Source organism: Molossus molossus, unplaced genomic scaffold (assembly GCF_014108415.1).
Source record: "Molossus molossus isolate mMolMol1 unplaced genomic scaffold, mMolMol1.p scaffold_m16_p_3, whole genome shotgun sequence".
Taxonomy (NCBI): Eukaryota; Metazoa; Chordata; class Mammalia; order Chiroptera; family Molossidae; genus Molossus; species Molossus molossus.
Genome location: NW_023425366.1, coordinates 56,791,858 through 56,808,485, shown reverse-complemented (window position 1 = coordinate 56,808,485; position 16,628 = coordinate 56,791,858). Strand labels below are relative to the sequence as shown.

Sequence of the window (16,628 nt, the reverse complement as noted above, 5' to 3'; positions counted from 1 at the left end):
ATATCCCACAGCATATCCTCAGCTGGTAAAACTACCTAATTTAGTCATACAAAAATATTTAGGAACCATATGAAATTGTCAATATTTAACAATTTTTAACCTACAAAGAATGGCAATTTCACATGGTTCAAATAATAGTAAGTTATAAACAGCACATGAGGATTACATTTCTAATTGGATGAATAATTACATACCTCCTATACTTCAATTTCAACCACATCTCTGAATATATTTTGGACAACTCTATTGTGAGGAAGTTCCAAGACAGAAGCAAAGATTCAATTCTGAGTCCCCTTGGGTGATGCATTCCCAAACAGAACTGAAACTGTGGATCTCTTAAAATTTAAATCAACCCTTGCACTATCAAAGCAAGGGTATAAATCTTAATTTCTCAAGGAGCTATGCAGGTCAGGTGTAAGCTCATATGCATTAGTCCCCTGTTAACCATGGGGGACCCCTCCCCTTTGATGCCTGAAACCATGGATAGTATCAAACCCCATATATATATATATATATATATATATATATATATATATACACACACACACACACACACACACACACACACACACATACATACATACATACATACATACATACATACATACTATGTGAGAATCTTAAAAGCAGCAAGAGAAAAACAACTTGTTACATACAAAGGAAATTCCCTAAGGCTGTCTGGAGATTTTTCGGCTGAAACTTTGCAGGCCAGAAGAGAGTAACATAACAAGTTTAAGTGCTGAAAGGAAAAAAATTCCAACAAAGAATTAATTCTCTAGCTGGCAAGCTTATCATTTAGAGTTGAAGAAGAGACTGGGAGTTCTCCAAATAAGCAACAGCTAAAAGAGTACATCACCACTAAACCAGGCTCACAAGAAATGTTAGAGACTTAACTTGAAGAGAAATGACATAAATTAATAACAAAAAATATACAAAAGTAAAAATATCGGTAAAAAAAGCTAAATATATAGTAAAGGTAGTAGATCACTCACTTATATAGCAAGTATGAAGATTAAAGAACAAAAGTAGTAAAACTAAATGACAATAATTAGTTTAGGGATGCATAAAAGAAGATGCAAATGTGACCTCTAAAATAAAAACCATGAGCCCGTCAGGTGTGGCTCAGTGGTTGAGCGTCGACCCATGCACCAAGAGGTCATTGGTTTGATTCCCAGTCAGGGCACATGCCCAGGTTGTGGGCCCGATCCCCAGTGGGGGGGCATGCAGGAGGCGGCCAATCTATGTTCTCTCTCATCGATGTTTCCGTCTCTCTCTCCCTCTCCCTTCCTCTCTCTAAAATCAATAAAGAAAAGAAAAATTAAAAATAAATAAAATAAAATAAAAACCATGAGAAAGAGCAGTAAAAATATAAAGTTTTGGAATGTGTTCAAATTTAAGTGGTTATCAACTTAAAAGAGACTGTTACATACATAGAATGTTATATATGAAACTCACAGTAATCACAAATCAAAAACTTACACTATAAATACATGAAAGAAAATGAGAAAAGCATCTACACATGACACTAAAGAAAGCCATGAAACCACAAGGAACGAGAATAAGAGAAAGAACAGAGAGATACCACAAAAACAGGCAGAAAACAAGTAACAGAACATGATAAGTACATAATTAGCAATTATTACTTTAAATGTAAATAAACTAAATGTTCCAATCAAATGATTCAGAGTGGCTAAATGTATAAAAAAGGAAGATCCATCTATATGCTGCCTATAAGAGATTCATTTCAGAAGTAAGGACACATACAGACTGAAAGTGAAGAAATAAAGAAAGATATTCCATACTAATGAAAATGAAAAGAAAGTGAATGTATCTATATTCATATCAGATAAAAACAGACTTTAAAACAAAGACTGTAATAAAAGACAAAGAAGGATATTACATAAAGGGGTCAATCCAACAATAAGATATAACATTTATAAATATGTATGTACCCAACATAGGAACACCAAAATATATAAATCAAATATTAATGAATCGAAAGGGAAATACTGACAACAATATAATAATAGGAGGGAACTTTAACACCTCTATTATATCAATGGATAGATCAATCGGACAGAAAATCGATAAGGGAACATCAACCTGAAATGACAGACCAGTCCACTTGAACCTAATAGACAGTTATAGAACATTTGATCCAAAAGCAGCAAAAGACACTTTCTCAAGTGGCATGTGACATTCTCCAGAACAGATCACATTAGAGCACAAAACAAGTCTCAATAAATTTGAGAAAACTGAAACATTCAGCATCTTTACTGACCACCCTGGTGTAAAACTAGAAATCAATTACAAAAATAAAACTAGAAAAACCACAAACACGTAGAAATCAAACAACTCACTACTGAGAAACCAATGGGTCATCAAAGAAATCAATAGAGGTATCAAAGAATACCTAGAAACAAACAAAAACAGATATACAATATATCAAAATCTTGGGATGTAGTAAAAGCAGTTCTAAGAGAGAAGTTCACAGCAATGCAGGCCTACCTCAAGAAACAAGAAAAAGCTCAAATAAACAATCCAACTTTACACTTACAAGAATTAAGAAGAAGACAAAATAAAACCCAGAGTTCGTAGAAGGAAGGAAATAATAAAGATCAGAGCTAAAATACATGAAATAAAGACTAAAAAGACAATACAAAGATCAATGAAACTTAGAGCTGGTTCTTTGAAAAGATAAACAAAATTGACAAACCTTTAGCTAAACTAATCCAGGAAAAAAAGGGGCGAGGGGCTCAAAATAAATAAAATCAGAAATGAAAGTTACAACTGATCCAACAAAAAAACAAAGGATGACTACTATGAACAACTTATATGCCAGCAAACTGCAAAACAGAGTAAATGGACAAAATCCTAGAAAATATACAATCTTCCAAGACTAAATCATGCAAAAAAGAGAAAATCTGAGCAGACCAATTACTAGTAAGGAGATTAAATCAGTAATCAAAAACCTTCCCCAAAAATAAAAGTCAGGGGCCAGGCCACTTCACTGGTAAACTCTACCACACTTTCTTAGAAGATTTAATATCAATACTTCTCAAACTCTTTTAAAAATTTTAAGAAAGGGAAAACTTCCAAACTCATTTCATAAGGCCAACATTACCCTGATACCAAAACAAAACAAGAACACTACAAGAAAAGAAAATTAAAGGCCAATATCTTTAATGAGCATAGATGAGAAAGTCTTCAACAAAATATTAGCAAATCAAATTAAATTTTACATTAAAAAGATCATATACCACAATCAAGTAGGGTTTATTCCAAGGGCACAAGGATGGATCAACATCCATAAATCAAGCAAACTGATACACCACATTAACAAAGTGAACGATAAAAATAATATGATCATCTGAATACATCTAAAAATTTCTTGACAAAATTTAACATTTATGACAGAAATTCTCAACAAAGTACTGTAAGGAGAGAACAAACCTCAACATAATGAATACCATAAATGACAAACCCACAGCTAACATCAGACATAACAATGAAAAGATGAAACTTTTCCTCTAAGATCAGGAACAACACAAGAATGCTCACTCTCACCACGTACATTCAACACAATACTGGAAGCCCTAGCCATGGCAATTAAATAAGAAAAAATAAATAAAAGGCATCCAAATTGGAAAGAAAGAAGTAAATAGAAAAGCCTAAAACGCAACTAAAAAAAACAAACAAAAAAAACTGTTAGAACTAATGAATGAATTCAATAATGTTGCAAGACACAAAAATCCACATGCAGAAATTTGTGGCATTTCTATACACTAATAACAAACAAGGAGAAAGAAAAATTAAGAAAACAATCCCTTTTACTGTTGCATCAAAAAGAATATAATACCTAGGAAGAAATTTAACCAAGGAGGTAAAAGACCTGTACACTGAAAACTATAAGACACTAATGAAAAAACTAAAGCAGACACAAATGAATGGAAAGGTTCCATGCTCATACATTGGAAGAATTAATATTAAAATGTCCATACAACCCAAAGCAATCTATTCAGTGCAAACCCTATCAGAACTCCAATGGCATTTTTGACTAAAACAAATAATTCTAAAATGTGTATGAAACCACAAAAGATCCCAAAATAGCCAAAGCAATCTTGGAGGAAAAAAAGAACAAAACTAGAGGTATCACATGCCCCTATTTTAAACTATACTACAAAGCTATAGTAATCAAAACAGTATAGTATTAGCATAAAAACAGACACACAAATTAACGGAACAGAATTGAGAGCCCAGAAAGAAACACATACCTACATGAACAATTAATTTATGACAAAGGAGCCAAGAATGAAAAAAGGAGAGTCTCTTCAATAAATGGTTCTGGGGAAACTGTACAGTCACATGTAAAAAAATGAAACTAGACTATGTATTACATAATACACACTTTTGACTTATACTGGATTAAAGGCTAGAATGTAAAACCTGAAACCATAAAATTCCTAAAAGAAAACACAGGAGGTAATTTCCTTAACATGAGTCTTAACAACTCAATTTGGTAGATTTGACACCAAAGGCAAGAGAAACAAAAGCAAAAATAAACAAATGGAACTACATCAAACTAAAAAGCTACTGCACATTGAAGAACACGATCAAAATGAAAAAGCAACCTAATGAATAGAAAATATTTGTAAATCAAATATTTGACAAAGTGTTAATATCCAAAATATATACTTGTACAACTCAACAACAAAAACAAATAACCCAATTTAAAAAATGGGTAGAGGATCTGAATATACATTTATCCAAAGAAGAAATACAAATGACCAAGAGGCACATGAAAGAATGTCCAGTATCAGTAATTATTACAGAAATGCAAAGCAAAGCCACAATGAGATATCGCATACCTGTTAGAATGGCTATTATAAAAACAAACAAACAAAAACACAGAAAAGATGTGAAGAAAGGGGACCCCTCACACACTTTTGGTAAGAATGTAAGTTGGCATAGCCACTATGGAAAACATAGAGATCCCTCAAAAAACAAAGAGAACTGCCACAAGTAGAACTGCCATATGATCTATCCATTCCACTTCTGGATATTTATCCCAACAATATAAAAACATTAATTTGAAAAGATATATGCACCCCTAGGTTCACTGCAGCATTATTTACAATAGCCAAGATATGGAAACAACCTATGTGTCAACTGACAGGTGAATAAATAAAGATGTGAGATGTAAGTGTCTGAGATTGATGGGTGAATGAATCAAGATGTGAGAACACACAGACAATGGAACACTACTAAGCTATAAAAAAAATGAAATCTTGTCATTTGTGACAATATGGATGAACCTTGAGCATATTATGCTAAGTAAAGTAAGTCAGACAATCACATACGATTTCAACAGTGTTAGATGGTATCTACACTTTTAGTGATAATCACTTTGCATACAGATGTCAAACTACAATGTTGTATACAAGAAATTTATATAATGTTATAAACCAATTTTACTTCAATTAAAATATAATAGTAATAATAATTTAGAAGAGTGAATTTTGACTAGGACTAAATGAAACAAGATGGGCCATAAGTTAATATTTGCTGTGCTAGGTAACATGCAAATCCATTTTCTACCTTTTTTTTTTTTTTAAGAGACTTTTTTTTCCAATCCTTACCAGAAGGATATTTTAGAGAAAACTGAGACAGAGAGAGAGAAACATCAATAGGTTGCCTTTCATACACACCACAACCAGAAACCAAATCTGAAACCTAGGTATATGCCCTGACCAGGAATTGAACCTGCAACCTTTCTTGTATGGGACACCACTCCAACCAACTGACCCACACTGGCCAGGGCCCATTCTCTCTACTTTTATATATGCTTAAAGTTTTCCATGATAAAATGCATAAAGAAAAGTTTTCAGTAAGTGTTATTTGAACATCAGTCTGATTATATTCATTTACAGCAGGGGTGGGGAACTTTTTTTCTGCCAAGGACCATTTGGATATCTATAACATTATCCATGGGCCATACAAAATTATCAATTTAAAAATTAGCCTGTTACGTTTAGTCAAGCTAATTTGGTGAGGCATGTGATGTTAGCTGGTACTGACTTCACAGGCCTTATAGGCCCATGGACTGGACATTCCCCACCGATTTATAGGGTACCTTTATAAAAAGAGAAAAGTCATCTACTAGGAATTTATTCTTAAGTATATAATTTAATACTTCAAAACTTAGGAGTCTGTCTAAAGAACTACTGGACTCAGTATAGGCTCTTTGGTAAATACTCCTGTCATGACACCAGGAACACTGGTGCATAATTCACTGTAAATTTCGTAATGCAACACTGAATCAAAGATACTGCAAATAAAAAATATTTTTTATGTGGTCAAGATGGCGGCGTAGGTAAGCACAGTCCTTCCACAACCACATCAAAGTTACAACTAAACTACAGAACCACCACATTCAAAACCACCTGAAATCAAGCTGATGGAAGTCCTACAACTATGGAATTGAAGCAGCAGCCACATCCAGACTGGAAGGAGGGGCGGAGGGGCGGAGGGGCGGAGGGGCGGAGGGGCGGAGGGGCGGAGGGGCGGAGGGGCGGAGGGGCGCAGGCTCAAGGGCCGGTGGCGCGACAGGCTGGTCCCACACCCACGTGTAGCAGATAAAAATCAGGCTACCTCGGCTGGGAAGGTCCTCCCTGAGGACTGAGGGGTCCCCGTCCCACACCAGGTGCCCCGCTCAGGGTTGCAGTGCCAGGAAGAGAAGTCCCCATAACTTCTGGCTGGAAAAACCAGCGAGAACTGAGGCTCAGGGAGGCTGACGCAGCTGGAGCCCCAGGCAGCTCCCTAAAGGGCCGGCGCACAGACTTATCAGACTCGCTCCCTCTCAGCTTGGAGGGGAGGCAACTCGAGGGGCGCCAGAGACATATAGGGAAGAACTGAGCTGTTTGGCACTGGAGCGAGGGGTGGAGAGGGGGCTTTCTCAGGGACAAATGTGCTGTCAGAGGCCTTTGTTCCTTTGGTGAACCCTTCCCTGGGGCGGCAGACAGTCGCCATATCTGGGACTCCAGCAACCTGGCTCACACTGGTAGCCCCGCCCTGCTGACTCCCTGAGGCCCCGCCCCACCCAACTTTCAAGCCCACCCAAGCTGTTGCCACTTGCTTAACCATAGGATTGGCCTGTCTTGGATCCTGCTTCAGGTTTTTCCTAAATTCTTTCAAACAAGCAGCATCTGGTCTCAGATAGCCCCATACATCTCGTTAAGTAATACACAGAAACAAACACAGGGAGGCAGCCAAAATGAGGAGACAAAGAAACAGGTCCCAAATGAAAGAACAGAACAAAATCCCAAGAAAAGAACTAAGCGAAATGGAGATAAGCAACCTAACAGATGCTGAGTTCAAAATACTGCTTGTAAGGATGCTCAGTGAACTTAGTGAGAACCTCAGTGAACTTAGGGAGGGCCTCAAGAGCATAAAAAAGGACTAGTCAGAAATAATGGATGCACGGTCAGAAATGAAGAAGGCATTAACTGAAATAAAGAATAATTTACATAGATTCAATAGTAGAGTACATAAATCCAAGAAGCAAACCATCGATTTGGAATATAAGGAAGCAAAAAATGCCCAATCAGAACAGCAAAAAGAAAAAAGATTCCAAAAAAATGAGGAGAGTGTAAGGAGCCTCTGGGACAACTTCAAGTGTGCCAACATTCGCATCTTGGGGTGCTAGAAGGAGAAGAGCGAGAACAAGAAATTGAAAACCTGTTTGAAACAATAATGGCAGAAAACTTTCCTAACTTGGTGAAGGAAACAGACATACAAGTCCAGGAAGCACAGAGAGTCCCAAACAAGATGAACCCCAAGAGGCCCACACCAAGACACATCATCATCAAAATGCAAAAGGTTCAAGACAAAGAGAGAATCTTAAAAGCAGCAAGAGAAAGGCAGCTAGTTACCTACAAGGGAGTTCCCATTAGGCTGTCAACTGATTTCTCAAAAGAAACTTTGCAGGCCAGAAGGGAGTGGCAAGAAATATTCAGTGATGAAAAGCAGGAACCTACAACCAAGATTACTCTATCCTGCAAAGTTGTCATTTAGAATTGATGGCCATATAAAGAGTTTCCCAGACAAGAAAAAATTAAAGGAGTTCATCACCACCAAACCGTTATTGCATGAAATGATAAAGGGTCTTTTTGAAGAAAAAGATAAAATATATGAACAAACAAAATGGCGATGAATACATATCTATCAACAATGGAATCAACTGACAAAATGAATAGGCAGAACAGAAACATTCTCATAGATACAGAGAACATTTTGTTGGTTGCCAGATGGGAAGGGGGTTGGGAGAATGGGTGAAAAAGGTGAAGGGATTAAGAAGTACAAATTCATTGCTAGACTGACAAACCTCAAAGGGAAAGGGGTTGGGGGGTGGGAAGAAATAAACCAAAGAAATTATATGCATAACCAATGGACACAGACAGTAGTGTGGGGAAAAGGCGGAAGGGGGGCAGGAGTGGGGAGGAGGGGGTCAATGAGGGAACAATGAGGAACATCTGTAATATATTCAACAATAAAGATTTAGAAAAAATATATATATATTTTTTTATTACTGAAAAGTTGCTAATCAAAAATATCTAAAAGTATTTAAATATTTATTGGCTCTATATTACATTAATAATTTGTTAAGATCAAAATGTATAAAAATTAATATAACAAAATATTCATACAGATATTCAATAATTGCACAGAATACCCAAAAAGTGGTAATATTTTCCAAAATTTCCTGTCTTGTGGCATATCAGTAGAATCATCCCATCTTAGATTTCTTATCTAAACAATATGAATCAAATATTATAGTTCCTGGCACATAATCAATAAATGACCCTAATTTCAATGGCTGGATTCATTCATTCTGCACTAATTTGAATAACTCTACCTTATACTTTTCCTTCTCTGTTCCTTAAAAAAAAACACAGTTTCCCAATAGGTATTCAGCATTGTTATCTATTATTAAACATTGGTCAGAGGATAACACCAGTGTCATGATCCATGTCCCACTATAATTCAGGTTAAAAATATTCATTCCCCCTACATTAAGAGGAAGTTTATTGATTTTTGCCACCCAATACAGACTCCCCCCGTTTGCAGCAACAACACTGAGTGATCCCACCTCTGCTCATCTCAGTCCACAGGCTTTAGGCAAGCTGGCTTTGGCCCCATATTCCAGAAGTAGAACACAAACTTGGAGGAAGCCAACATCACATTCTAATTAATTCCTGATGATTGATTCAGAGATGCGCACATGATTCAAGTTAGAATGACTCAGACCACTGAGACTCAATTCCAAGACTTTTATTTGCATTATAAAGGATACAGATTCTTCTCTAAAGATCTGGTGCAATGACACAGTGGGCCTGGAGCTGTTGAGAACAAAACCAAAATAGCAAAAAGTGGAACTGAGGGGTGGGCAGCAGCTCAGATCTGATTCCAAAAGCACCAGAATCTAGATCTAACCATGGATGTTTTAGGTATGAGGCCAAGAAATTCCTTTTTCCTTTTGCTACCTTGTATCAGGCTTTGGATTCAGACAGACTTCAGAATGCATTCTCATTATCATTCACTGGTTATGTGAATTTAGGCAAATCATTTCATTTTCTTAACCTGAATTATCTCATAGTACCTGCAAAACAGTTGTAAGCAAGCAACTGTATATATTCAACCATCAGTGGTATGTGTACACCAGACACTTTGGGAAACACTGTATTAAACTCATAATATTCAACATCAAAAAGTTTTACATTTTAAGTTTAACATGTTTACACTCTCATCAAATCTAAAACATAGAACATTTTGAAAACACTGGGCAACTTTCTTATCACTACATAATAAATAACTGGGTATAAGAACGGGATGGAGCTGAGTAACCAGGAAGTGCAGGTTTATTGAGGGAAATACCTGACAGGCTGCCTCCATGTAGAGCGCAGCAGCCGGTTCATACAGACTAAGGGGTTTTAAACTTAGGGCTGGTGGTTGCCAGGCCAAGGAGTGGTGGTCGTCCTTGATTGGTCGGGGCTGGGGTCTTTCCAAGAGTTGTTGTTCTTGTCCAGCGGCTTTTTAGGTTTGGATGGGGGTTTCAGGATACTGTTCCGCCTGGCCGGAGTGATAAGCTTTGGTTTCCTGGAATAAGGGGCTTGGGATGAGGTTAAACAATAAGAGACTGGGGTAGTAATATGGAAGTTAAAGTTAACACTGGGAACAGGTGGTTCAAGAAGGTAACTGGTGAGTATTTTGCATAAGGCCCTAATAACTCTAGAAGAAAACCATATGTGTATTCAAAACAAAGATTCAAGTCTTAGTTACGTGGCAAAAGAAAAAGAAAAAATGTTTGCCAAGTTTTAAAAATCACTATTAATAAGTCTAGTGTTTTCTCCTTAAAACTCAACAGCTTAAATCAAAATATTGGCAAATTCTCTCTAAAAGAGAGAACCAACCAATTCGAATTATAAAACTGTTTCTTTCTCTTCCATATTTAATATACTGAAATGTCTTTCTTTTCCAACTTTTTAAAAAATATATTTTCTATATTGATTTTAGAGAGAGAGGAAGCAAGAGGGAGAGAGAGATAGAAACATCGATGAGAGAGAACATCAACTGGCCACCTCTTGCACGCCCCCCCCCCCCCCACTTGGGACTGGGCCCACAATCTGGGCATGTGCCCTGACTGGGAATCAAACCGGCGACCTCTTGGTGCGTGCATGGGTCGACACTCAAACAGTGAGCCACACCAGCCAGGCTTCCATCTTTAATATAATGAAAATAGGTTAAATGCCTTAATAAACCTCTAAGCAAATTTGTTTTTTCATGTTTATCAAGGTATTTATAGAAACAAAGATAGCTTCTAACAGAATATATGACTTCAATTGAACTTTGCATCCATTCTTCACAATATAAACATAACATGTTGTTAAATTAGATTATTAAATAAAAGTCATCAATCTCTGTTATCAGAAAAGAGAACCAATGACAGGAGCAGTCCCAATACCCGTAATTTATGACTTTACATGACGGTTTTTAGGACTATCACTCAAAAAAATGTGACGTTTTACCATCTAGAAGTCTGCATAACAAATGGAAGATTGTTTGCGTGGTTCCAATGACTTGATATAGAAGCTTCAAACATCCTTCTACTTTGCATCAAATGTTATATTACGGTGACAGTCACATGGGAATTAACAGTGGTGATCTGTGATATTTAACCAAACAGATCGGCTCTACTAACTCATTACTCCACAGGTTCCATCTGAGACATAGTTGTCAGATAATAACCAGGACAAATTTCCTCATCATATTTAAACTTAAGAAACTTCTTATATTTTCTCTATTGCTAAGTTCTCAGAGCACAGACTTTTAGATCCCAAAAGTAATATCTAAGTCATGACTTGAGCCAATTTTTGTAAGAATAATGCTTAAAATGAAAAAGTTGGTTCCTAAACACAATATTAAGGTTTTTAAAAATCAATTTACACAGGAGTATCATAGCTCAACTAATTTACAAAGTTATAAATTAAAATCACGCTGTCATTTTTTAAAAGCACTTAAATGAAGCCCACATATGGAACTATATTAGTTTACTGTATTGTATAAGCATCTACCTACAAATTACCTAAGAAACTTCAGTAATATTTTTAAATGTAACTTTTTAACTGCCCCACGTTTAACAGATGGTATCCTATTTTCTCTGAGCAGCTGTTCATTTGGACATGTTCCTTATTTATTGATATACTGTGTTCAATGCTAGGATCATATTTCTTAAACAGGAACTTGGAAACTTCCAAATTCTATGGTAAATATTGACATATCTCAGCATGTCAATATTTATGCTGTCAGGACTTTTGAGACTCTTCAACAATGGCTGCATCTCATTTCTTAGCAAACACTTATTTCTGAGCAAGTACTTCCTTTATTCAATAAAATTCTCATTAACTGTTCAGATAGAATTTTAAGTAAGCTAAAAGCATCCTCTCAGACACACACACACACAAAATACAGATTAAGCTCTTTGCTTATTTCAACATTTTGGTCACTTCTGCAGGGTGAGTAAAGCTCAAAGAAACCAGGCACAAATTCTAGAGTACTTGGAATACAAGTCCTCAAGTAATATTTGTTTTTGATTACTGACTCTCAAGCCTAATCATTTGCAACTCCACTGCTGGGGTTGAAAGCCACTAAAATCTTTCAGAATTTATATAAATTATTTCCTTTTTTGTTATTCCAAAAGATGGGCAAAATTATGAAAGACAGCTTTACAGACTGCAATGATGATGATATTCAGGGGACCATTTGAATTCAGAATGCCTACCATAACAGGTAACTGAAAACAAACTAATCATCAATTCAACCTTAAGAGCAAATTTCCATATCACTGGGAGAAAACCTTTGCAATATCTTGAAAATACCCTGAGATTTCCCAAAGGCACACAAGCAAAAGTTTAATTTTCAGCTATTGGCAATACTGGCATCTACAAAAGCATGTCTCAGGAGCAGTTTGGAATTCTAGCGTGGATTTCTTCTTTTGGGCAACAAAGTCTCAGTGGTGTTTTTCTCCCAAAAAGAGCCCAAATTCATGAACATTAAAAATTTGCTGATGCCCTGGCTGGGTTGACGCAGCAGTTAGAGCATCAGCCTGCGGACTAGAAAGATCCTGGTTCGGTTCCCGCTAAGTGCATGTACCTCGATTGCAGTTTAATCCCGGCCTCAGTTGGGGTCCTGTGGGTGGCAACCAGTCAATGTGTCTCTCTCAAGTCAATGCCCCCACTCCCCCCACTCTATCTGAAGATAAATACAAAAATATCCTCAGGGGAAGATAAATAAAAAATAAAATAAAAATTTGCTGACTATAATAACTTTCTGTACATTCATTTCATGCAGTGTCTTAGAAAAACAGCACAACTTACTTTCTCATCAGCATGGGCAGCTGCACAAATGACTAAGAGCAAACTGACCAGGGCTATAAAATGCATAAACTACCTCCTACTTGTATAAAAAGAACCATCCTCCCATTATTTTAAACACAGTCACCTTTTCCCTAGAAAACAGAGTATAACAGATAGAGCACTGATTTTTCTACTCGGAAGACCAAGTGTGAAATCAAAACTCTACCTTAGTACCCAGGCTCTGATATCCCAAAGATGAGTAGGACACGTTCAGCTCTCTAGTGAGATAGAAACACACAAAGAGAAGCATTACAAGCTTGTAAAGTGCAGAGGCAGGGTGGGAGCTCCTCTGAAAAGTAGCACATCAGCCAGCCTCACATTGCAGGAAAGGTTTCCCTAACTTACATCTTTTAAGATATGAATCTTAAAGGATAAAAATTGATTTAAGGGTGGAAGGAAAAGGATAAGGAAAGGCATTCCAGGAAGAAGAATCTGCATGAGCAAAGGCTTACAGGCAAGAAATAGCATGATCTATGGAAATGATAAACAATTCAATGTTTCAGACTGATTGTAAATCAAGGATTACAAATTCAAATACCCAGTCAAGTTCAATTATTGAACCAAAACATATTGTCTACTTCTATGAATCAAACAGTGTTTTAGAACTTGGCATAAGAGAACAAAACAGATAAAAATTCCTGCCTTTATAAAGTTCACATTTTAATAGGAGTAGACAAACAATTAAAAATACACCTTAGTGTATGTAAAATATGGTGACAAGTGCTATAGTAAAAGAAGATAAAATAGGGTAGGGGAAACTGGGAGTGCAGAGGCCAGTTGGGGGAAGAGGGGAAGCAGTTGCAAAGCTGCAATTTTAATTAGGAGGTTGAGTTAGGCTTTATTGAAAAAGGTGACATTTGAACACATACATAAAGGAGGTGAAGGCACTAGTTGTGTGGATGTCTGGAAAGAAGCATTCCAAGTAGATGAAGCAGCCAGTACAAAGGCCCTAAGGTGGAAATGGGCCTAGTGTGTTTAAGAAATGAGGCAGCCAGTATGGATGGAACACAGTGAGGAGGCAGAGAATACAAAGGAATGAAGTCAGAGAGGTAATGGGAGAGCAGATCATGTAAAGTCTTGTAAGCCAGTGTAAGAATGTTGGCTTTTACTATGAGTCAAACAAGAAGTTGTAAAAGATTTTTAAGCAAAAATTTAATGTTATATTCATTTTTAATAAACTTTTTGTTTTGGGATAATTCTGAATTTACAGAAAAGTTGCAAAGTTATACAGTGCTTCCACATACCCTTCACCCAGTTTCCTCTAAAATTAACACCTTATATTACCACGGTGAATTTATTAAAACAAAGAAACCAACATTAGTGTACTACTATTAACTGAACTCCAAACTATTCAGATTTTACCAGTTTTTTGTTGTTGTTGTTGTTTTTTCACTAATATATCTTGTCTACTCCAGGACCCAATCTAGGCTAACACATTGCATTTAAAACCTTAAATTTTAATACAATTTTTTACTTACATTTAAAAGTATCACTCTGGCCACTGTATAAGAATAGACTGTAGACAGGCAAGGATTGAAGAAAGCAGGGGCGACCAGATAGAACATTATTACTGTAATCCAAGCAAGAGATGATCAGTATACTAATAATAGAAATAGTAGGAAATGGTCAAATTTTAGATATATTTTATAGATCCAGTCAATAGGATTTGATGATGGATTGGATGGAATATAAGAGAAAAAATAGAGGATGATGCCAAATATTTAACTTTTAGCAACTGGCTATATAGTGGCCATCAGCTGAAATGAGAAAGAATGGAGCAGGATTAGGGGTAAAAGAGTTGTTTATGAAATTTAAGTTTGAATATCTTTAAACAAGTGGAGATGTAGAGGTAGAAAACTGGATGTGTGAGCATGGAGTTCAGAGAGAGGGTACTAGGAATACAGTGTTCAGTATACATATGGTATTTAAAGTCATTAAGACGTGATATCATTAAGAAGGAGTATAGACAGAGGAAAAGAAGACAACCAAAGACTGAGCCCTGGAGAACTTCAATAATAAAAGATCAGGAAGAATAGAAGGAAGACTGCGAAGGAACAACTAATGAGGTAGAAGAAAAACCAAGAGTGTAGAGTCCTGGAAATCAAGTGAAGAAAATATATCATGGAGAAAAGAATGATCAATTGTATCAAAGGTTGCTTACAGGTCAAATATAATGACTGAGAATGACCTAGAGATTAATGGTAACCCTAACAAAAGTACTTTGGAGGAGTGTGGTGTAATAGCCATTTTGAAATGATCTCAAGTGAGGGCAGGCTGAGTCTGCCACCCGAAAATATGCCTAATGGGACACTGATTATTCTAAGCTGGTATATTTAAGAAACAAAGGACTCAAGAAAAACCTTTAACATTCCCCCAACTGCTTAAAGGAACTTAGACAAAGGACCTGCTCCAGGAAGAGAGCTATCATCATAGACAACTATAGTTAAATAAAAACTAGTATGTAATAAGGAGGAATCTAGCAAGGCTCATTCGATCAAAGTCTTCTCTGTATCCATTGTTAAAGATGAGCCTGCAAACATTTATTTACTAAGCATTTGCTTTCCTATCTTCACCTTTCCTTCCCTCCTCTATGTAGTCCCAAACCATTATCCCTTTACTCCTCCTCCTTGGCTGGAAATGGCATATAAACCTTAAATGTCCAATTTGTCCTCTGGTTTCATATTCTTGTGGAACCCCATAGAAAGGTAATAATTTTTTTTTTATCCTCACCTGAGGACATTTTTTCTATTTTTTGTTCAGACAGAGTGGGAGGGAAAGCGAGGAAGAGAGAGAGAGAGAGAGAGAGAGAGAGAGCGAGAGAAACATCAATGGAAAAGGACACATCCAGTGGTTGCCACCCACACGACCCAACCAGAGCCAGGAACAAACTGCAACAGAGGTATGTGCCCTTAGTGGGAACCAAACCCGGGTCTCTCTGGACTGCAGGCCAACGCTCTAACCAGTGAGCCAAACCGGCCAGGGCTTTCTTTTTAATTTTTTTCTTTATTGATTTTAGAGAGAAAGAAAGGGAGAGGAAGAGAGAGATAGAAACAGTAGTGAGAGAGAACATCAACTGGCCGCCTCCTGCGTGCCCCCCACCAGGGATTTGGCCCACAACCTGGCATGTGCCCTGACCAGGAATAGAATCGGCGACCTCTTGGTGCATGAGTCAATGCTAAAGCACTGAGCCACAGCGGCCAGGCTAATATTTGAACAAAGAAATGACAGTCAGATTTTATTTTTAGTAAGAAAATTATCTAAGATGATTTATTAAGAAATGAGAATCCATAGCAGAGCTGCCAGAAAGAAGACTTCTGAAGTAGTAGCATGTAAGATAGTACTTAGTTCACTGGCAGTGAAAACCAAAAGCAGGGGTTTATGTGCTTAATGACCACATAGCTCAACTACTAACTCCCCACCTGTTACCACAGGTCAGATTAATTTTGTTTGCTGTGTTACATGAAAAAATAAATTATATATATATACGTTCATCTTCATCTATTGCCATTTGTGTTCCTCAGTGTACAACTTTCACCGGCAAATATTTTTCTTTACTATTTTTAAGCTGAAGTACCTAAGTGCCCATGGCCTAAAAGTAAGTGTAATCCATAAATAAAATAAATCGATTGTGATCTTTGGCGACTTCAGTTTCCTAGT

The 16,628-nt window shown here is 36.8% G+C and overlaps 1 protein-coding gene across 4 annotated transcripts in view; it reads right to left on the bottom strand.

Moving 5' to 3' along the window:
- XRCC4 (X-ray repair cross complementing 4) overlaps positions 1-16,628 on the bottom strand; it is a 247,655-nt gene that overhangs the window by 229,520 nt on the left and 1,507 nt on the right. For 3 of the 4 annotated variants that reach the window (XM_036279198.1, XM_036279199.1, XM_036279202.1), the window contains exon 1: positions 9,934-10,155. The exons of the other annotated variant lie outside the window; for it this stretch is intronic. The gene's annotated coding sequence lies outside the window, so the exon portion shown is untranslated. Of the gene's footprint in view, positions 1-9,933; positions 10,156-16,628 lie in introns of those variants that run through there. 4 annotated transcript variants of the gene reach the window in all.